The sequence below is a fragment of the Panulirus ornatus genome, chromosome 11 (assembly GCF_036320965.1).
Source record: "Panulirus ornatus isolate Po-2019 chromosome 11, ASM3632096v1, whole genome shotgun sequence".
NCBI classification, from domain to species: Eukaryota; Metazoa; Arthropoda; class Malacostraca; order Decapoda; family Palinuridae; genus Panulirus; species Panulirus ornatus.
In genome coordinates this window covers 36,446,835-36,470,424 of record NC_092234.1, presented here as the reverse complement: position 1 = coordinate 36,470,424, position 23,590 = coordinate 36,446,835, and the positions used below count along the sequence as shown (strand labels likewise).

General features: G+C 46.1%; 1 protein-coding gene and 1 long non-coding RNA gene across 2 annotated transcripts in view; both read left to right on the top strand.

Moving 5' to 3' along the window:
- The window catches only part of LOC139751141 (uncharacterized), a 295,019-nt gene that overhangs the window by 188,058 nt on the left and 83,371 nt on the right, over positions 1 to 23,590 (top strand). The gene's annotated exons all lie outside the window — the stretch shown is intronic.
- On the top strand, positions 12,740 to 14,832 carry LOC139751101 (uncharacterized). Its single transcript, XR_011713284.1, has 2 exons — positions 12,740 to 13,002; positions 13,207 to 14,832. It is a non-coding gene; the product is annotated as an uncharacterized lncRNA (long non-coding RNA).

Below are 23,590 nucleotides of genomic sequence, written 5' to 3'. Positions count from 1 at the left end.
CCTTCTGTGTGTGTGACCTGCTGCTCCCCAGGTCCTGCTGTGTGTGTGACCCGCTGCTCCCCAGGTCCTGCTGTGTGTGTGTGTGACCTGCTGCTCCCCAGGTCCTGCTGTGTGTGACCTGCTACTCCCCAGGTCCTGCTGTGTGTGTGTGACCTGCTGCTCCCCAGGTCCTGCTGTGTGTGTGTGACCTGGTGCTCCCCAGGTCCTGCTGTGTGTGTGACCCGCTGCTCCCCAGGTCCTGCTGTGTGTGTGTGACCCGCTGCTCCCCAGGTCCTGCTGTGTGTGTGACCCGCTGCTCCCCAGGTCCTGCTGTGTGTGTGTGTGACCTGCTGCTCCCCAGGTCCTGCTGTGTGTGTGTGTGACCTGCTGCTCCCCAGGTCCTGCTGTGTGTGTGAGCTGCTGCTCCCCAGGTCTTGCTGTGTGTGTGAGCTGCTGCTCCCCAGGTCCTGCTGTGTGTGTGACCTGCTGCTCCCCAGGTCCTGCTGTGTGTGTGACCTGCTACTCCCCAGGTCCTGCTGTGTGTGTGTGAGCTGCTGCTCCCCAGGTCCTGCTGTGTGTGTGTGTGACCTGCTGCTCCCCAGGTCCTGCTGTGTGTGTGTGACCCGCTGCTCCCCAGGTCCTGCAGTGTGTGTGACCCGCTGCTCCCCAGGTCCTGCTGTGTGTGTGTGACCTGCTGCTCCCCAGGTCCTGCTGTGTGTGTGTGACCTGCTGCTCCCCAGGTCCTGCTGTGTGTGTGTGACCTGCTGCTCCCCAGGTCCTGCTGTGTGTGTGTGACCTGCTGCTCCCCAGGTCCTGCTGTGTGTGTGTGACCTGCTACTACCCAGGTCCTGCTGTGTGTGTGTGTGACCTGCTGCTCCCCAGGTCCTGCTGTGTGTGTGACCCGCTGCTCCCCAGGTCCTGCTGTGTGTGTGTGACCTGCTGCTCCCCAGGTCCTGCTGTGTGTGTGTGACCCGCTGCTCCCCAGGTCCTGCTGTGTGTGTGTGACCTGCTGCTCCCCAGGTCCTGCCGTGTGTGTGACCCGCTGCTCCCCAGGTCCTGCTGTGTGTGTGTGACCTGCTGCTCCCCAGGTCCTGCCGTGTGTGTGACCCGCTGCTCCCCAGGTCCTGCCGTGTGTGTGACCTGCTGCTCCCCAGGTCCTGCTGTGTGTGTGACCTGCTGCTCCCCAGGTCCTGATGTGTGTGTGTGACCCGCTGCTCCCCAGGTCCTGCTGTGTGTGTGACCTGCTGCTCCCCAGGTCCTGCTGTGTGTGTGTGACCTGCTGCTTCCCAGGTCCTTCCGTGTGTGTGACCCGCTGCTCCCCAGGTCCTTCCGTGTGTGTGACCCGCTGCTCCCCAGGTCCTTCGTGTGTGTGACCCGCTGCTTCCCAGGTCCTGCCGTGTGTGTGACCCGCTGCTCCCCAGGTCCTGCTGTGTGTGTGACCTGCTGGTCATCACGTATCCTCCGTCCCTCCCACACTCACCATAGCCAACCATGCCGCTTCTGGCACAGTGCTAACCACTCCCTCGTTAGACTCGTCAAAGCTCGTTGTGGCTCATTTACCCCCTCGTGAGATGGTTCATCATTAAGGTAATTAAGCAAACTTTATCAAAGTTGCTTGGCCCTGCTTCTCTCCCTCCTCGCTGCCGTGCCCGTCCGTCTCACACCACCTGCTAGCGACACACCATCCCCCGGTGACAGCTGGAGTCATGTTCCTCACTTTTGCCATTGGATGTGACAGCAGTGGTAGATATGAAATATAGTGCCGACCACACCATTGCTTCTCCATGTTCCTCCAAGTGTGGAAAGGATATCTCTCTCTCTCTCTCTCTCTCTCTCTCTCTCTCTCTCTCTCTCTCTCTCTCTCTCTCTCTCTCCAGTTCCCCTGGACTATGTGCTATGGTGCCTTAAGGCTGTGACCCTCGGACTGTTCTCTCAGCGCTGTTCCTTCTTGGGTTCATTATGCTCCTCCTCCTGTAGACCAGATCTCATGGCCAACATGCGCACCTCGGCCCCTTCTCTCCTCCCTCGCCTCCATACACTAGGTTTCCTCCCACAACTCTTCCTCCAACTTACCTCAACCTTGCTATCGCCAGCCACCCGCACACCCCCAGCGTGCCAGTCATAGCCCAGCGTTAGCACTGGCCCATTTTCCTGATATAATATTGTATGAGCATTTTGGTCTCCAGTTTCCGTTTTCTCATGAGATTTCATCTTTCGGATATGATGTTATTAACTGTCCCTGGCCACTACCCTATCACTCAGCTGCTCCGTTACTGTCCCAGACCTCTGTCGCTCACCACACCCTCGTCACTCAGCTGGCCCGCTGCTGTCGCTCACCACACCCTCGTCACTCAGGTAGACCGCTACTGTCGCTCACCACACCCTCGTCACTCACTTGGCCCGCTACTGTTGCTCACCACACCCTCGTCACTCAGCTGGCCCGCTGCTGTCGCTCACCACACCCTCGTCACTCACTTGGCCCGCTACTGTTGCTCACCACACCCTCGTCACTCACTTGGCCCGCTACTGTTGCTCACCACACCCTTGTCACTCACTTGGCCCGCTACTGTTGCTCACCACACCCTTGTCACTCACTTGGCCCGCTGCTGTTGCTCACCACACCCTTGTCACTCACTTGGCCCGCTGCTGCTGCTCACCAGTCATATCCACTCTTTTTCCAATAATTGTTTCAGTTGCTCATTATAATTTGTTCAGTTTTCTGTGGTGAGGTGCAATATATTCTTTTGAAAATGTCTGATTGCTTTATGCTAAAATGCGTAATTTTGTTTATTTGATTGTGTGTGAATTAATAGTTTTATCTTTACTATTCGTACAATTTATGAGAGACTGAGAAACGTATTGGATATAAGAGAAATGATAGAAATCACTTGTAAACAAAACAGAAAACGTATTGGAATGTTTTGTTGTGTTTTTCTAGCTCTCTCTGGATTTAGGTTTGGATACGATGTTATATAACGCTTGTCTGGTAAATGTGTAAAGTTATCTGTATATATCTTGGTGATTTTAAATAGTTATGTTGTAAACTAAGGTCCAGTATGTTGCTTGCGACTGACCAAATGAGAAAAAGAGGGAGAGCATTGTAATTGGAATGAATTATCTTATATGTTTTGATGATTGTTATATTCTTATTTTATGGACCTGTGTTTGGTATTTAAACCAATGCTGAATGAAATGTGTTACTATTATAAGCAGTCGTCAGCTGTCAGGAGATGTTGACCAGAAGATAAGGAAGAGTCTGTGTCTAACCCAAAGCTCTCTGTTAACAGAAACCATTAATTCTGTTTTCTGATCTAATAGACCGATGGGCTGATTATACACTCTTAAATAAGGAAAAAGAAATGTCGTAACACAACGCCTTTGTCACTCACTTGGTCCGCTGCTGTCACTCATTACACCCTCGTCACTCAGCTGGCCTGCTACTGTCGTTCTACACGCCCATGTCACTCAGTTTGGGTGCTGCTGTCACTCAACACACCCTTGTCACTCAGCTGACCCACTGCTGTTTCAGAAGTGGAGGGAACAAGGAGAACAGGGAGACCAAATTGGAGATGGAGTGAATAAGATTTTGAACAATATGGGCCTAAATATGCAAGGGGGTGCAAGGCGTGCACGGGATGGAGTGAATTGGAACGATATGGTATACTAGGTACGATGTGCGATGTCAGCGGACTGAACCACAGCAAAGAAGCGTCCTGGCTAAACCATGGAAAGCTTTGTGGGGTCTGGGTGTGGTTGTGGATCTGTAGTTTCGGTGCCTTTTACATGACAGCTAGAGAATGGATGTGAGCGGATGTGGCCTTTCTTCATCTGTTCCTGCTGCTACTTCGCTAACGCGGGAAACGGCGGTCATGTGTGTGTGTGTGTGTGTGTGTGTGTGTGTGTGTGTGTGTGTGTGTATCCTAGTCTGAGTCACGTGCCCAGTTTACCAACCAGCCTTTATGAGAAGATAAACAGCTGGTTGTGCTGTGTACCGACTGCCGCAAGCAGGCTTCGATCCTACACGATTGACCCCGGACGACCCATGAATGCGTCAGTCATCAGCGTTGACTGCTACGCCACTCTGAGATCCGTCATATTCAGCCCTCCTTAAACCAAGTATATACTCTCTATTTACATGTCATTTGCCTGGTCTTGCTCCCATATATACAAACTGGTTTCCAAGCGATTTTCCAGCCAGGCATGACATGAAAGATATCATCTCAGCATTGAGTGTAATGTTACTGTATTCCCGCTGAATTTAGCAGTCCAGCTGTCTGTATGTGGCTCATTGATGAAGATCCGTAGTTATAATGCCCCTCAGATATCTGACATTCTATATGTCTTCTGCTCGTGTGAGGTGGTTGTTGATAATGAAGCATCAGTGCTCGTGTTCGTCTTCGCTGCCATATAGTAGGTCTTCGAGTGGTTAGAACAGCACATCGTATTTTCAACACGTATCATTGTTACATAACTTATTGTACCCCTTCTCCAGTCCTTGCATCCTGCGTATGCACGTGCAACACTTCCGGTTTGCTTTCAGTGGGTCGTCTCAGCAGTTTGAGAAAGTTATTATTGAAGAAAATAAAAAAAAAAACTGGTTATAGAACATTATCCTGGCCAACGCCAGTGTCTACCCCAAACATCCCCTCAGGTCTTACTCTCCCATGGAATATAAACTGGTGTGCTTTCCCGATGATATTAGTCAAGGTTGCTGATGTGTCTGGTTCCCTGACTTACACCCACTGTGGGATCAGTTGAGCACCTCTGCCATATGTATCGTGTTTATATTCCGGTCACACGTATGTTCCCAGCTCTGCAGCCATGCATATTCAATGTTGTTATCTGATGCGTTTTCCCAGCACGAAAACCCGACTCGCTGACTCATTTATCACCAACTTGTAATGTTTCCTTCTCACGAATTCAAACGGCTTACCTGTGTGGCTCAGCTCTAGAATACATATGTGATTGTGCCACGGTGTTTGATTCCCTTCATTCTTTCTCTTTGCAGGCGTAACAAACCATAGACTTAAACTGACCTTCTCATACCTGTCTTGCACCCCTTGCATCACTAAGGTATCTGGTGACCCCGCTCCACCATACGTAGGTTCACCATCGTCTTTGTTAACTTCAGGTGGTATGAATATGGTCCTGGTGCTTTGCTGGTATTCCATGGTCTTCCACACTTGGAATATATCCTCCAGTTTTAGGTGCATCCAACCTGGTGTAGCTTCATTCCCAATGCCTACATACTGATTGTGAACATTAAGTTGCCCCTAATGATATACACTTCTAATTCCCAACTTCGTCTTTACCATAAGATCCTCTGCCTTATTTTTAACTTCAGAGCTATAATTGCCTCTGTATCTATTGTCTTATTCTACTCTTCTGACTTTAAACCATACGGAGAAAACTTTACGCTCTCTGCCAACTTCTTCCTTCACTTCCTCAGTCCACCAGGCTGTTCTCTCTTTCACAGTGTGACCAGTGTCTCACAATACCTTCATGTGATATGTGGGCTACGTCTTGCAGACGGTTCCATGCTCTCCTCAAACACCCCTGCAACCTCTTGCGCTTCCCACGCCTCAGTCTTATACTGATGAGACTCTCTGTTCCAGTGACACCATGTGTACTGCTGGGGTTGTCTGTCACAGTGACAACATGTGTATTGCTGGGGTTATCTGTCTTAGTAACACTGTGTGTGCTGATGGGATTGTCTCTTCCAGTGGCACTGTATGTACTGATGGGGTTGTCTGTCCCTGTGATACCATGTGTACTGATGGGGTTGTCTGATCTAGTGACACCATGTGTAATGGCAGATACACAGAGATGTTTACAGTGTGAATAGTCTGGTTTATGCACTTGATTGAACATTAAATGGTAAATAGTTACAGTAATACGGTAGTTGACGTACCACATGGCCTAACCGACAGAAAACTAAGCCATTCACTTGTATGGCTATGTACTTGTTCATGGATTATTTGTGACGTGCACAATGGTAGGTATAGGACCGTTCTTGTATCTGTCTCTACGACCTTTTGCGATCCAACCATCAGCGAAGGTTAGTTGTACAAGAACTGCAGCATATATGTAGAGTCCAACTCTTGTCCTGGTCCCCAGCCTTACAGCCAAAGTAAAGACTATAGGCTTTCCAGATGCGATCGTGGCGACGAACGATGCTCTATGGTGGAAGGGTGTAAGTAGGGGAGGAAGGTGTACGTGACAGATGCGTGTCAACATTTTATTGCCAAGCTACCGTGCGAGCTGTTGGTGTTGGTCGGAGAGGGTTGACAAATTCAGAGAGATGAGGATTTCTTGATAGGTAGTGTAAGATGGGCCCAGGATGATTCTGCATGACCTTTTCTGCACTTTCCAGCTGGTCGGTCCCTCCGTGTATCTGTTAGTGAGGAGGACCAAGCTGGGGAGGCGTAAGTGAGCTTAGGTAGAATGAAGACCGTGTAGGCATTCTTGAGCTCAGCTGGTGGGACGCCAAATGATTCCAGTCGGCGTAGAATGTACAGATGGTACGAGGACGATTTGATGATTAGTGCTGACGCGACTCTTTCAGTGCAAACCGTCGTCTCTGGTGAAGCCAAGATGTTTAAAGTGTCGTCCGGTCAGGAGGTCTGCCATCCACGAGACGTGACAGCCCCGTAGCCCCAAGTCGACGGCTTTCTGTATGATAATGTTATGGTTGACCAAGTGGAAGCCTTGGTGGGGTCGTCTGCGAAGGTGTGTGCCACCGAGGTCTTGCGCTTTTCCAAGATGCTGTATGTAAAGTCTAGGAGGGTGACAAGGCAGTGAGTTGGTGGAGGAAGACTTCATGTTTCCAAAATGCTTGAGGATCTCCTGGGTCAGCAGCGTCATCATGGACCCAGTTAGACTTCAACCTGTCACAAATTAGACTGAAGATTGGAGTGATGTCAACAGGTCGTGAGTTGTTAAGAGATTCTGGGTTGGTGAATTTAGGTGGTAGAGTGACATATGCTGTCTTCCAAGCTGTGTACTTTTTACAATTGTTTGAGAGATGCAATAGTTATTGCGGTTAGCAGTGTAGCTCATTCGTGGGAGAATATCTTGTATAGTTTGCTTGTAAGATGGTGAGGGCGCTGAGTTACGTGATGTTCTTGTACTGTGTTGGGAGATCATTGTGGTGGGTGGGTTGGGAGGGAGCTGATGATAAGATATTCGTTGGCAAATGTTACCAAAATGGCTTTTCATGTGGTTTTGCTGCCTCCTGATTGCTAAGCTGTTCTGCAGCCAGTTAATTCTTTTACAGCTGTACCCAGAGCCACTGAGAACACGGGAACATGGTCAGAAACATGGTAGGCAGCAGCTGGTGTAGTCTGGCGTGCGTGTGTGGCAATGATGACATAGTTGTGCCTCAGAGTTACCGACAGTGTTACCAAAATCAGTAAGATGGTGTGGATCCAGTGGAAACAATGTCGGTGTTGGCTACGGTGTTTACGAGCAGTGTAGTGACGCATTTACGAACATGTTGCCTATATTACCATAGGAACAGTGTTGGTAACGTACAGATGCCTCCCGTTGATAAGGTTAATGTTGGTAAGACTGATAATAGATGATGTTTCAGCCTATGTACTTGCTGGATGGAAGTATGTTGACGAAGCTACCTAAGGACAACACGTTCCAGGACACCCTAGACAGCTTTCAGAACTGGATCATTGACAGCCATGTCTACATGAACCATAAGAAAGACAATGATCGTGCAAATCAAATTTGCTTTCAGCCGTGTTCCACTCTTCATACGCGCCAGCCCCATCTAGTCTGTTCAGCCTTGAAAGCTGCCCGGCGTCGCTTTGGACGATGGTGTAAGATGGAGGGAACATTCCAGTACCATCATTGAATCCTCCAGCTCTCGTCTCTACCTTATTCATCGACTCAGGACGCGCAGTCTCCTTCATCTGTGCTCAAGAATATCTCTGTATACAACCTTCGTCCCACCCAGATAGACTCATGTCTGCCCTGCCTGGTTTTCCTCCTTGCCCACCATGGATCATAGGCTACAAGAAAAGCTGAAGAGAACGGTATGGAAGCCCATCATTGGCCCCTCCTGCACCACCTGTCGCCAGGCACCTGTCTCGCTGGTCCTCCCAGCTCCCAGCATCACCTGGACCTCGGTCAGTCGTGTGGGGACAACCTAGCGCACCATTTTCCCCACAACCGCCTGTAATTCCCAGCCTTATTTCGACACCACTAAGAGAACAGCCCCACCATCTCTGCCACTGTGACCTTCATCATCACACGTCTCACCTCAGTGTTCATGTATAGACTGGGTGTTCCAATCTTCAACCCCCTTTTTAATAACGTTCATGTTCGTATGTTGTGTAAAGCAATAATGCATTATTATTATTATTATATTATTATTATATTATTATTATTATTATTATTATTATTATTGTTGTTGTTGTTGTTGTAGTAGTAGTAGTATTAATCAGTAGATAGTTAGTGTTCATCTACTGACCCCCATTAAGGGAAGAAGTACTACCTCGTACAAGGTCAACTGATGCTGATGGTGCGATGGACAGTGAGAGTCACGTGTCCCTGAGCGCGCAGTCTGACCCAGGGTCAGTGTAAGTGTGGGGTCAGGAGCTCCAGTAGATATGAATGAAATACAATAAACAGATTTATCTCCATCTTCCAGAGGAAGGATGGCGTGGAAGAGAGGTAGAGTTAGGTTGAGATATATTTCCAATGAAGTGGCTTTCGTCCATGTAGAGGGCTGGGTGTCAGGCAACCATAACACTAGTGATGCACAGCGTCTTAATCGTTGTGTTGACACAGGAGACGCTGCTCAAGTGTTGGTTGTTGTTCACTGAGCACAGCGGTCGGTGGCCCAGTCTGAGAGACGTGCAGCTCAATGTTCAATGTCGCCCCAAGTCATGGTTGTCTACCTGACTTGGTATATGTGTGTGTGGCTGACCCTGGGAAACACAGGAGATTAGTGACTGTGAAATTTGTTATGTTCCATGGCATACAATACCCTGTAACACGAGGAGTAAGGAGTACAGCCCTTGATGGATACAAAATGTTGACATATGATGTGGGGTAACGAGAGCCGGACAACCACAGCCAAGCTCGGCTGGCTTGTCTGTCTCGTGGTACGGGAGGTAACGTGGGAGATGATGATGGCTAGGGAGGTGTAGTGGAGGGTTACCAGACACTGCTGAACTGGGTGAACTAGAGGGAGAAAGGTGACTAACTTGGTGAACCACAGAGACGAAGATAACTGTAACTTGGTGAACCACAGAGAGGAAGATGACTGTAACTTGGTGAACCACAGAGAGGAAGATGACTGTAATTGGTGAACCACAGAGAGGAAGATGACTGTAATTGGTGAACCACAGAGAGGAAGATGACTGTTACTTGGTGAACCACAGAGAGGAAGGTGACTGTAACTTGGTGAACCACAGAGAGGAAGATGACTGTAATTGGTGAACCACAGAGAGGAAGATGACTGTTACTTGGTGAACCACAGAGAGGAAGGTGACTGTAACTTGGTGAACCACAGAGAGGAAGATGACTGTAACTTGGTGAACCACAGAGAGGAAGATGACTGTAATTGGTGAACCACAGAGAGGAAGATGACTGTAACTTGGTGAACCACAGAGAGGAAGATGACTGTAATTGGTGAACCACAGAGACGAAGATGACTGTAATTGGTGAACCACAGAGACGAAGATTACTGTAATTGGTGACCACAGAGAGGAAGATGACTGTTACTTGGTGAACCGCAGAGACGAAGATGACTGTAATTGGTGAACCACAGAGAGGAAGATGACTGTAATTGGTGAACCACAGAGAGGAAGATGACTGTAACTTGGTGAACCACAGAGAGGAAGATGACTGTTACTTGGTGAACCACAGAGACGAAGATGACTGTAATTGGTGAACCACAGAGAGGAAGATGACTGTAATTGGTGAACTACAGAGAGGAAGATGACTGTAACTTGGTGAACCACAGAGAGGAAGATGACTGTAATTGGTGAACCACAGAGAGGAAGATAACTGTAACTTGGTGAACCACAGAGAGGAAGATGACTGTAACTTGGTGAACCACAGAGAGGAAGATGACTGTAACTTGGTGAACCACAGAGAGGAAGATGACTGTAACTTGGTGAACCACAGAGAGGAAGATGACTGTAACTTGGTGAACCACAGAGAGGAAGATGACTGTAACTTGGTGAACCACAGAGAGGAAGATGACTGTAGTTGGTGAACCACAGAGAGGAAGATGACTGTAATTGGTGAACCACAGAGAGGAAGATGACTGTAACTTGGTGAACCACAGAGAGGAAGATGACTGTAACTCGGTGAACCACAGAGAGGAAGATGACTGTAACTTGATGAACCACAGAGAGGAAGATGACTGTAACTTGGTGAACCACAGAGAGGAAGATGACTGTAACTTGGTGAACCACAGAGAGGAAGATGACTGTAACTTGGTGAACCACAGAGAGGAAGATGACTGTAACTTGGTGAACCACAGAGAGGAAGATGACTGTAACTTGATGAACCACAGAGAGGAAGGTGACTGTAACTTGGTGAACCACAGAGAGGAAGATGACTGTAACTTGATGAACCACAAAGAGGAAGATGACTGTAACTTGGTGAGCCACAGAGAGGAAGATGACTGTAATTGGTGAACCACAGAGAGGAAGATGACTGTAATTGGTGAACTACAGAGAGGAAGATGACTAATTGGTGAACCACAGAGAGGAAGATGACTGTAATTGGTGAACTACAGAGAGGAAGATGACTGTAATTGGTGAACCACAGAGAGGAAGATGACTGTAACTTGAACCACAGAGAGGAAGATGACTGTAGTTGGTGAACCACAGAGAGGAAGATGACTGTAATTGTACGACTTGAAACTCTGACTCAGAGTCACAAATCACAGTACTTTGACAACGTCAGTTAAAACAAGGAAAACCAATGCGTGGTGGGACTGCAAGCTGGCTGTGTGTAGTAACACTGGGAGGCGATGGAGGGACACATCAAGGGATCCATCTCTGTTGGCTGCGAAAGCACAACCAGTAGATCCATCAGATCGTAATGAGGTGAAGGTAAAGCTCTTTCTCCATCCGTGTGTTCTCCACCACCAACTGATTCTGTTCTTGCCTGGAAAGTTATTTGCATACCAGAGAACAGAGAACATTGAGAGAGATTTGTAGCCAAGAGGGTGGAAGGTGAGGTTGGATTATCTTAGGCTGGTGTTGAGTGTATGGTATGTGTGTGTGTGTGTGTGTGGGACATTTGATGCTTTTCATGGCGGAGGTGGTGGCTGATCATTAGATTCCATCAATAACTGATGTCAATCTTAATTCATCGTGCTTGGCGCTGAGTTGTGTTGACATAGAAGAGCCAAGTATGATTCTGAGTGCAACGTTCTGAAACCCCACAATGGATGGGTCTTCGGCATTCCTCAGGAAGAGAGCCACGACCAAGGCCAGTGATGGTCTGTTACTGATCGTACGCCGGTCATGACCAGTGGTCGTGGGGGAGGGACAGAGATGCCCATGTGTGTGAGGACAGGGAGCTGGTGGATGGGTGCCTCAATTGGAGAGGGTCAGTGATGTCCACCACGTAAGCTAGTTTCCAGGAGTGATCCCCAGTTGTAGGTACAACAGCTGGAAGTCCAGGTGATCATGTTATGATCAATATTAACGTTGTTATTGATCATTATTATGCACCCCAGCAGCTGCCCAGGAAGCTGGGAACATGGATACGTATCGTGCAGCTTGCCAGGTGGGACCCCTGTTCTTATTTACATATTTTCATTTCACGTTCTGTTCGGCCGGGACACAGCCATTGAACTCCAGGTCACCCACCCTTCACTCTAGGTAGTATGATTAATGTTTCCACACACACACACACACACACACACACACACACACACACACACACACACACACAAACACACACTCGGGCCTTAATGGAGTAGCAGTGAGTGCCACTGACTCTAAGTCACACATGCCGGGTTCGGGCCCCTCAGTGATTCACATTCAGGGCGCGGGAGTCGACCCACACCCAACCCAGGTGTTCATTCTTTCTTTGGGGCTGGGTCGATCCCTTGGTGCCCGGGTTAGGATCAGGTGTGTCAGCAGGTGTGGACTCCTACCTCAATATTCTTGCAGGTGATGATCAGGGTCGTGAGGGGAAGTGAAGGATTTAGACTGACAGACACAAGTTAGCCAAGGTAGGCAAGACCTGTGTCGCTCTTCCCCCAAATGGGACTCGTAGATCCGGTGTGGATACAGCACAGTTGAATGAGTACCACCTCTTGTGACGTAGACAGCGAACAGTTCTTCGGGAGAACTACGGCTGCAACACCCACAGAGCAGGACGTGAAATGATGCAAAAAAAAAATGTTAGAGAAGGAGAGGTAGTGAAGTAGTTATATAGTGTGAAGATGATGGAAGAACAGGAATATACCGTAGTATCAGACAGTACACCGAAGTCGATTGCAGTATTAGTATGATAACACTGTTACCAATTTTTTTTCCTGGTTATCAAAGTGTTATTTTCTAATTGATTATGTCTAAGAAAAGTAAAGAACATGGTTGTTATTCCCTTGAAAACTTTGCTTTTGTGATCAGGACAGTGATATGTTGAAATTTACTTAATTTTCAGAACATTCTAGATAGAATCAGTGCTGAATAGCTGATACAGAACGTTCTAGAAGTTTCCAGTAATATAGATAGTAGTATAAATATATGGGGTTTAAGCCAACCAGTTCAGTTTACATGTAGCTGCCTAAGTGGCTACATATACCTTTCTCTGGGATGGCATCTGAGGTTGCAAGCATCCGACAGACGCATCTTGCTACGTCTGTGGCCACATGATCAACACAAGAGAGAGAAAAAGTATTGTACACTGTGGCAGCATCAGCTGAGGTGTGTGCCAGACCTACGAGGCATATACCGGCATGACAACCTCCCGGGGATCGAGATCAATTCCGGGCAACTCATTTCACCAGCGAACACTGCACAAAAACTCTGGAAGGTAAGACAGACAGACAGCGGTTGCTCGTTTAGATGACGGTATTTTGCTATAAGTTAAAGAATTTTTAGAGTTTACTTTTCTTTTAGTTTTTTTTATTTTCAATGTTATTGACAAAGATATATGGAAACTGTTGAGGGAATCTCTTACACATAGACAAATATATGAATTTTTTCATTATCACAATTTTGTATTGTTCTTTTGCAGGATGATACAGAGGGGAAAACTGAGCCATGAAGTTCACTATCCCGAGAATTTGGTGGGAACCCACCGACCACTCCAGCAGTAGCCACATGGTGAACCCTTCCACACTTCAGACTGGCCAGACTACACCCGCTATCACGTATCCAGACCATCCATCATCCATTGCCCGGGTGCCACACGACCCTGAGCTCCTCATACCCACTCCGGAGAGAGAGAGAGAGAGAGAGAGAGAGAGAGAGAGAGAGAGAGAGAGAGAGAGAGAGAGAGAGAAGCCGTCGTCAGAAAAGACCAGCAAGTCAGAAAGGGAGGGCGGAAGACGTTGTAGATCCAGATTACAATTTCAGTTCTGCAGCTGAGGAGAGAAGCCCATACTACCCCAATCCAAAAAGACCTCAACGATTCGATCAGAAGCCTTGGTCACCCAGAGTCCAATGCCGAGCTTTTGACGTGTAGACTCAGGCAGTGGAACTTGTGGGATGAAAGTGTGGAAATCGCAGATCAGTGGAAGCGTCTCTTAGGTTTTCCCAGCTTCTTCACCCGTCACGGTGGGCTCTGCTTCTGCCACAATGTAACCAGTCTGGTCGAGGCAATCGCCTGTAACCACGAACGAGTGGCGCCTCTTTATTGACAGGCCATCCAGGAGCCTCAGAGTCGTGCTGCTCCATAACGGGAACAAGCACCCGGCTCTTCCCCTGGCTCACTCGCTCCACCTCAGAGAAGAATACAACGGTGTCCAGACCTTGCTAGACGCCATGAAGTATGATGACTACAGCTGGGAGGTCATCGGAGACTTCAAAATGGTGGCATTCCTGATGGGTCTCCAAGGTGGTTTCAACAAGTTTCCCCTGCTGTCTTTGCCTCTGGGACGGCGTGGACACCGCAGCGCACTACCGCAGGCGGGACTGGCCTCAGCGGACCGAATTTCTCTGTGGGGATGAACAGCGTCAAGTGGGAGCCACTGGTCGACCCCCGGAAGGTGTTGATACCACCACTGCGCATTAGTCACAGCTCTTGGTAAGGAGTCTGCCGCCTTCAAGTACCTTCCAGACTTCTTTCCTAAGCTGTCTGAGGCAAAGATCATAGCCAGTGTCTTGGTCGGAGCACAGATAAAGAAAATCCTGGAGTGCAAGGAATTTCCTAAGAAGCTCACTAGGAAGGAGGAAGCAGCTTGGTACAGCTTTGTCGCAGTGGTTCGGGGGCTTCCTAGGCGACCACAAGGCCGAACACATATGTGCAGCTGGTTGAGACTATGGTGAAGGACAACGGCAAAATGGGCTGCAGGATGTCCCTCAAAATACCATATCCTTGGCGTTCATCTTGATATAAGAACATGGCAACGTATTCGGAGGAGCGAGACGAGCGCTTCCACCAGGATGTACTGGACTTTGAACACCGCCACCAAGGAACATATAACGAGAACATGATGGTAGATTATATTTGGGATCTGATTCGTGACAGTTATTTACAAGACGATCATAAATCCCCCAAAAACTACTCACTTCGAAATATTTTGTGATCACTTTTGTTGAACATTAGTGTAAATACATGTTAATTTTGATGCACATGTTTTTTTCCTGATTGTATGTGAATAGATATGTGCGAATTCGCTTGTTGTCCAACTGGAAATTGGTAAATTTCAGACTATCACTGTCCTAGTCACGAAAGCAAAGTTTAAGGGGAATAATAGCATTTTTCTTGTCTTTGTACGTGTAAACAGTTAGGAAATTGACTACCCAGGAACACAGTGTAGTCGAGCAGGTTCAAAAGATGGGGCGCCTTGGAAACAGAACCCCTCCTTCCCCCCACCCCAAACACAAACCAGTAGATAACCACACACACACACACACACACACACACACACACACACACACACACACACACGTACGTGGAGGTGTGGGGGAGAGTAGGGACAACTAGTAATAGTTGATGACATATAAGGTACAGGTGTCCTGGCTGGGGTTAGGGGGGAGGGAACAGGTGACGAGATACGTGGAGAGGTCATGTCCTCTGTTTTATCTGGAGGTAACTACCACCTGTGTTAATGCTGGAGGTAACTACCACCCCGTGTTCATCCTGAAGGTTACTACCACCTGTGTTAATGCTGAAGGTAACTACCACCCCGTGTTCATCCTGGAGGTAACTACCACCCCGTGTTCATCCTGGAGGTAACTACCACCCCGTGTTCACCCTGAAGGTAACTACCACCCCGTGTTCATCCTGGAGGTAACTACCACCCCGTGTTCACCCTGGAGGTAACTACCACCCCGTGTTCATCCTGAAGGTAACTACCACCCCGTGTTCATCCTGGAGGTAACTTCCACCTCGTGTTCATCCTGGAGGTAACTACCACCCCTTATAAGAAGTTCAAATAAATGGGAATCGATGAAAATCACACGGTATTAATCAAAATCCAAAGAGAGTGTAAGAAGGTCACAAAACAGAGTAAACGCGACGAAGAAAAAGGAATATCCTTGTAAGTTAAGAATAATCTTAAGGAATTCTTCAAATAGACAAAGGAAGACAGTAAAAGAAGGAATTGGACCATTACTATACGAACATGACACACTTATTACTGACAAGGAAATGGCTAACATACTAAATTATTCTTTTAACTCCATATTCACAACTGAAGAAACATCTCGAATACCGCAACCAGTGAAAATGTTTCAAGGATCAGATGAAGAATAGTTGAAGGTTAGAGGAATAAGAAACTCTGAAGTACTTAAACACCTGGACCAATTAAATCCTAACAAATCCAACAGCCCAGATAACTTAGCTCCAAGATTTTCAAGGGTCAGGAGACAACTGATATACCCCATAACAAAAACATTCAACAAATCCCTATCGGATGATCAGATGTCAACTGACTGGAAACAACCAGATGTTACTCCTATATATAAAAATGGAGACAACAAGTGTGCCTTGAACTACCGCCCAATTAACCTTACGTCAGTGTTAGGAAAAATGATGGAAAAATAATACGAGATAAAACTGTCACGTTTCTAGAACACAAAATTATATCGGACAACCAACACAGGTTCTGCTATAGAAGATCCTGCCTGACGAATGTGCTGGAATTATTTTGTTATTTATCAGAACTGGGACGGAAAATTACCGTCTGACGTAAGTATATTTAGATTTCCGAAAGGCTTACGATATAGTACCTCACAAGAGACTTATACATAAACTCAAAGCCCACGGAATTGCTGAAGAACTCTGTACATGGATCAGAGACTGGCTTAACGGAACAAAGCAGCGTGTAGTATTAAACGGCGAAACCTCAGATTGGCTAGACGTAACGAGTGGTGTGCCACAGGGGTCGGTCCTAGACCCAATTCTTTTCATAATATGCATTAATGACCTAGAACTCGGTCTCATATCGAAGATTTCCAAATTTGTTGATACTAAACTAGGAGGTAGAGCTGTAAACATGCAGGACAGCGAAATGATTCAAAGAGATCTTAACTTACTAGCAGAGTGGTCAGACAGATGGCAAATGAATTTCAATGTATACAAGTGTAAAGTTATGCTCTTTGGAGGGAAGAATATACGTTACGACTACAAAGTGTTCGGAAACTCTCCAATGCGAATGAAGAAAAGGACCTTGGAGTTGTCATTAGCAACAATCTGAAATACACTAGACAGTGTCAAGCAGCAAGTAAAAAAGGCAACCAAATGTTAGGTGTCATACCCAGGAACATAGATTACAAGACACCAGAAACAGTGCTCACACTTTATAATTCTCAAGTTTTCGTCTCCACCTATAAAAATTAGAGCAAGTACAAAGACGCGCGACAAAGTTGATCCCATCCTTTAGAAATCTGGCATACGAAAAGAGGCTAAAACGATTGGATCTCTTCTCTCTTCAAGAACGTAGACTTCGCGGCGACTTAATCCAAGTGTTTGAAATTCAAAACAAGTTCGATCAAGTAAATCACGAACATCTTTCCGAAATAACGGGATAATACGGTTACCAGGACGAATGGAATAAAACTCCAAGCTAAAAAGATGTAGTACGGACGTGGGAAAAAGCTTCTTTTCCTATAGGTGAGTTGAGCACTGGAATAAGTTACCGTCAGACGTAGCGAATGCCAAGACTAGAAATATCTTCAAAAGTCGTTTAGTCAAATTTCTTATTAATTCAGGGATTCTCTGAGGAAAACGTCAAAAATAATCAGTCATAAGACATGACTGACGTATTGGCGTTTATGCACCTGGTCATGAGATCATGAGAGGCAAGTGTTTTAAGAGCAGCTGAGCGTTTGTGTCAGCATGGGGTAATGGCTTCTATGCAACAGCGAGGACTGTCAGCATGGGGTAATGGCTTATATGCAAGAGCGGGGACTGTCAGCATGGGGTAATGGCTTATATGCAACAGCGGGGACTGTCAGCATGGGGTAATAGCTTATATGCAACAGCGGGGACTGTCAGCATGGGGTAATGGCTTATATGCAACAGCGGGGACTGTCAGCATGGGGTAATGGCGTATATGCAACAGCGGGGACTGTCAGCATGGGGTAATGGCATATATGCAACAGCGGGGACTGTCAGCATGGGGTAATGGCGTATATGCAACAGCGGGGACTGTCAGCATGGGGTAATGGCTTATATGCAACAGCGGGGACTGTCAGCATGGGGTAATGGCGTATATGCAACAGCGGGGACTCAGTGGTGATAGCTGTAAAGACTGCTGAGCGGAATTACATTTTGTCGTTAAGCATTTTTTTTTTTTCATTTTTGTGTTCCCGGTGAGTCTTTTAATGACCTGTCTTCTCTGGTTGGTAGGTTGTCTGAGCTTTGGGCAATATTGACCTACCAGGGTCATTCATGCCGTCAACGTCAAACTACTGCATCCACCAACCCATTCGTGGGCCAGTCAGGCCTCCTGTTGTCTGTCTTTCTCATGTAAACATGAGCCATGGTTTAAATGAAGTCCCTTAATGAGAACATTGATGAACCAGCTCGGCCAATGGACTGCCGAGCATATTGTGATCACTTACTTTCCTGTAGGCTAAGGAAAGGCAGCGAATATCCTTACACTTGATATCTGTACCTTATAACAGTGGTAGAAGTAATGTGTTTGCTTTGAATAATGTTTATGAGAAATAGTGAAACACAGGGATTTGTATGTGGCGTTTATGAAAGTAAAATAAAAAGCGGATGACGGGGTTGATAGAGCTGCCCTGTGGTGTGTAAGGAAAGCTATTAGAAGTAGTGAGGAGTTTTGATCAAGAGAGTAAAGGGTGTGCTCGTGTAGATAGAGAGGAGGGTGAGTGGTTCCAGTTGAAAGTGGTTCTGCGGCAGTTATGTGTAATGTCGCCATGGCTGTTTGATCTGTTTATGGAAGGGATGGTGAGCGAGGTTAATCCAAAGTTTTCAAGAGAGGAGCAGGTATGCAGTCAGTTGGGGGAGGAGGGCGTTGGGAGGTGGGTCAATTGTTCTTTGCTGTTGACATGGTCCTGGTGGCAGATTTGAGTGAGGAATTGCACTGGCTGGTATGAGTTTGGGATAAGGTATGAAAGGAGAAAGTTCAGTGTAAATGCGAATAAAAGCAAGGTCATTAACTGTAGCAGTGGAAAGAAATACTTACTTGAAGTGTGAGTCTGAATTGAGAAAAGTTGTAGGAAGTGGAATGTTCAAGGTACCTGGGAATGGATTTGGCAGCGAATGAAACCATGGGAGTTGAAGTGACCTATAGGGTGGGTGAGGGGGCAAAGGTCATGAGTGCACTGAGGACTGTGTGGCAAGAGAGATCATTTGCCTTCAACGGCAAAGATGAGTATGTGTGATGGTGCAGTAGTCCCATCGTTGCTCTACTGATGCCAGGCGCTGGTCTAAGACAAAAATGTAAAGGTTGGGATGAATGTGCTGGAAATGTGTGAGGATGGTATGTGGTGTAAGGAGGGTTGATCGATTGAGAAGTACTAGGGTAAGAACGAGGCTGTGGTCATGAGTATATTATAAGAGAGCTAGAAAGAGTGTGCTGACACGGTGTGAACATATGGAAAGGATGAGTGAAGAAAGGTTGATTAAGAGGGCATTCATGTCAGAAGTGGTGAGATCAAGGAGAAGGGAGGAAACCAAGAGGGATTGGGGAGGATGGAATGAAAGGTGTGTTGAAGTCTCGGGGCCTGAACTTGCTGGAGGGTGCGAGACGTGGAAGGGATAGAGCGAATTAGAGCGATGTTATATACAGGGGACGACGTGTTTGTTCACAACGAGCAGAACCAGAGAAAATGAAGCGGTTGGGAGACCATGGAAAGGACTGTGGGACCTATTGTGGTTAGGGGGCTGTAAGTACAGTGTATTACACGTCGCGAACATGTATGAAAAAGGTATATATATATATATATATATATATATATATATATATATATATATATATATATATATATATATATATTTTTTTTTTTTTTTTTTTTTTTTTTTGCTTTGTCGCTGTCTCCCGCGTTTGCGAGATAGCGCAAGGAAACAGACGAAGGAAATGGCCCAACCCACCCCCATACACATGTATATACATACACGTCCACACACGCAAATATACATACCTACACAGCTTTCCATGGTTTACCCCAGACGCTTCACATGCCCTGATTCAATCCACTGACAGCACGTCAACCCCGGTATACCACATCGATCCAATTCACTCTATTCCTTGCCCTCCTTTCACCCTCCTGCATGTTCAGGCCCCGATCACACAAAATCTTTTTCACTCCATCTTTCCACCTCCAATTTGGTCTCCCACTTCTCCTCCTTCCCTCCACCTCCGACACATATATCCTCTTGGTCAATCTTTCCTCACTCATTCTCTCCATGTGCCCAAACCATTTCAAAACACCCTCTTCTGCTCTCTCAACCACGCTCTTTTTATTTCCACACATCTCTCTTACCCTTACGTTACTTACTCGATCAAACCACCTCACACCACACATTGTCCTCAAACATCTCATTTCCAGCACATCCACCCTCCTGCGCACAACTCTATCCATAGCCCACGCCTCGCAACCATACAACATTGTTGGAACCACTATTCCTTCAAACATACCCATTTTTGCTTTCCGAGATAATGTTCTCGACTTCCACACATTCTTCAAGGCTCCCAGGATTTTCGCCCCCTCCCCCACCCTATGATCCACTTCGCTTCCATGGTTCCATCCGCTGCCAGATCCACTCCCAGATATCTAAAACACTTTACTTCCTCCAGTTTTGCTCCATTCAAACTTACCTCCCAATTGACTTGACCCTCAACCCTACTGTACCTAATAACCTTGCTCTTATTCACATTTACTCTTAACTTTCTTCTTTCACACACTTTACCAAACTCAGTCACCAGCTTCTGCAGTTTCTCACATGAATCAGCCACCAGCGCTGTATCATCAGCGAACAACAACTGACTTACTTCCCAAGCTCTCTCATCCACAACAGACTTCATACTTGCCCCTCTTTCCAAAACTCTTGCATTCACCTCCCTAACAACCCCATCCATAAACAAATTAAACAACCATGGAGACATCACACACCCCTGCCGCAAACCTACATTCACTGAGAACCAGTCACTTTCCTCTCTTCCTACACGTACACATGCCTTACATCCTCGATAAAAACTTTTCACTGCTTCTAACAACTTGCCTCCCACACCATATATTCTTAATACCTTCCACAGAGCATCTCTATCAACTCTATCATATTCCTTCTCCAGGTCCGTAAATGCTACATACAAATCCATTCGCTTTTCTAAGTATTTCTCACATACATTCTTCAAAGCAAACACCTGATCCACACATCCTCTACCACTTCTGAAACCACACTGCTCTTCCCCAATCTGATGCTCTGTACATGCCTTCACCCTCTCAATCAATACCCTCCCATATAATTTACCAGGAATACTCAACAAACTTATACCTCTGAAATTTGAGCACTCACTCTTATCCCCTTTGCCTTTGTACAATGGCACTATGCACGCATTCCGCCAATTCTCAGGCACCTCACCATGAGTCATACATACATTAAATAACCATACCAACCAGTCAATAATACAGTCACCCCCTTTTTTTTTATAAATTCCACTGCAATACCATCCAAACCTGCTGCCTTGCCGGCTTTCATCTTCCGCAAAGCTTTTACTACCTCTTCTCTGTTTACCAAATCATTTTCCCTAACCCTCTCACTTTGCACACCACCTCGACCAAAACACCTTATATCTGCCACTCTGTCATCAAACACATTCAACGAACCTTCAAAATACTCACTCCATCTCCTTCTCACATCACCACTACTTATCACCTCCCCATTTGCGCCCTTCACTGAAGTTCCCATTTGTTCCCTTGTCTTACGCACTTTATTTACCTCCTTCCAGAACATCTTTTTATTCTCCCTAAAATTTTATGATACTCTCTCACCCCAACTCTCATTTGCCCTCTTTTTCACCTCTTGCACCTTTCTCTTGACCTCCTGTCTCTTTCTTTTATACATCTCCCACTCAATTTCATTTTTTCCCAGCAAAAATCGTCCAAATGCCTCTCTCTTCTCTTTCACTAATAAACTTACTTCTTCATCCCACCACTCACTACCCTTTCTAATCAACCCACCTCCCACTCTTCTCATGCCACAAGCATCTTTTGCGCAATCCATCACTGATTCCCTAAATACATCCCATTCCTTCCCCACTCCCTTTACTTCCATTGTTCTCACCTTTTTCCATTCTGTACTCAGTCTCTCTTGGTACTTCCTCACACAAGTCTCCTTTCCAAGCTCACTTACTCTCACCACCCTCTTCACCCCAACATTCACTCTTCTTTTCTGAAAACCCATACAAATCTTCACCTTAGCCTCCACAAGATAATGATCAGACATCCCTCCAGTTGCACCTCTCAGCACATTAACATCCAAAAGTCTCTCTTTCGCGCGCCTGTCAATTAACACGTAATCCAATAACGCTCTCTGGCCATCTCTCCTACTTACATAAGTATACTTATGTATATCTCGCTTTTTAAACCAGGTATTCCCAATCACCAGTCCTTTTTCAGCACATAAATCTACAAGCTCTTAACCATTTCCATTTACAACACTGAACACCCAATGTATATGGGTAAAACTGAAAGTTGATGGAGAGAGATGGGTGATTATTGGTGCATATGCACCTGGGCATGAGAAGAAAGATCATGAGAGGCAAGTGTTTTGGGAGCAGCTGAATGAGTGTGTTAGTGGTTTTGATGCACGAGACCGGGTTATAGTGATGGGTGATTTGAATGCAAAGGTGAGTAATGTGGCAGTTGAGGGAATAATTGGTATATATATATATATATATATATATATATATATATATATATATATATATATATATATATATATATATATTATTTATATTCATTGTACTTTGTCGCAGACTCCCGCGTTAGCGAGGTAACGCAAGAAAACAGACGAAAGAATGGACTAACCCACCCATATACACATGTATATACATAAACGCCCATGCACACTCACATATACATACCTATACATTTCAACGTATACATACATATATATACACAGACATATATACATGCTGCCTTCATCCATTCTCGCCGCCACCCCGCCACACATGAAATGACACCCCCCCCTCCTGCATGTTCAGGCACCGATCACTCAAAATCTTTTTCACTCCATCTTTCCACCTCTAATTTAGTCTCCCACTTCTCGTTCCCTCCACCTTTGACACATACATCCTCTTTGTCAATCTTTCCTCACTCATTCTCTCCACGTGACCAAACCATTTCAATACATCCTCTCAACAATAAACCTTTCTCAACCACACTATATATATATATATATATATATATATATATATATATATATATATATATATATATATATATATATATATATGCAAGTCTGCAAACAGCTGACAAAAGCCCGGGAGAGAGGGCAGGTGTACATGACACACCAACTAGACATAAAATTTTAATCTCTATAAAATCTATGTTTGTTATCTATATTACTGTTATTTGATCAGTTGCTTTACTATATATATTTTTTTTTCATATTGTATTTCGCACCGCCCCGGGAATTTTGCCACGGTATCTCTGCCCTCTAAGTGGGGACGTGAGCAGGGGGCTGGAAACCCTCCCCTCCTTGTATTTTAACTTTCTAAAAGGGGAAACAGAAGAAGGAGTCACGCGGGGAGTGCTCATCCTCCTCGAAAGCTCAGATTGGGGTGTCTAAAAATGTGTGGATGTAACCAAGATGAGAAAAAGGAGAGATAGGTAGTATGTTTGAGGAAAGGTACCTGGATGTTTTGGCTCTTGAGTGAAACGAAGCTCAAGGGTAAAGGGGAAGAGTGGTTTGGGAATGTCTTGGGAATAAAGTCAGGGGTTAGTGAGAGGACAAGAGCAAGGGAAGGAGTAGCACT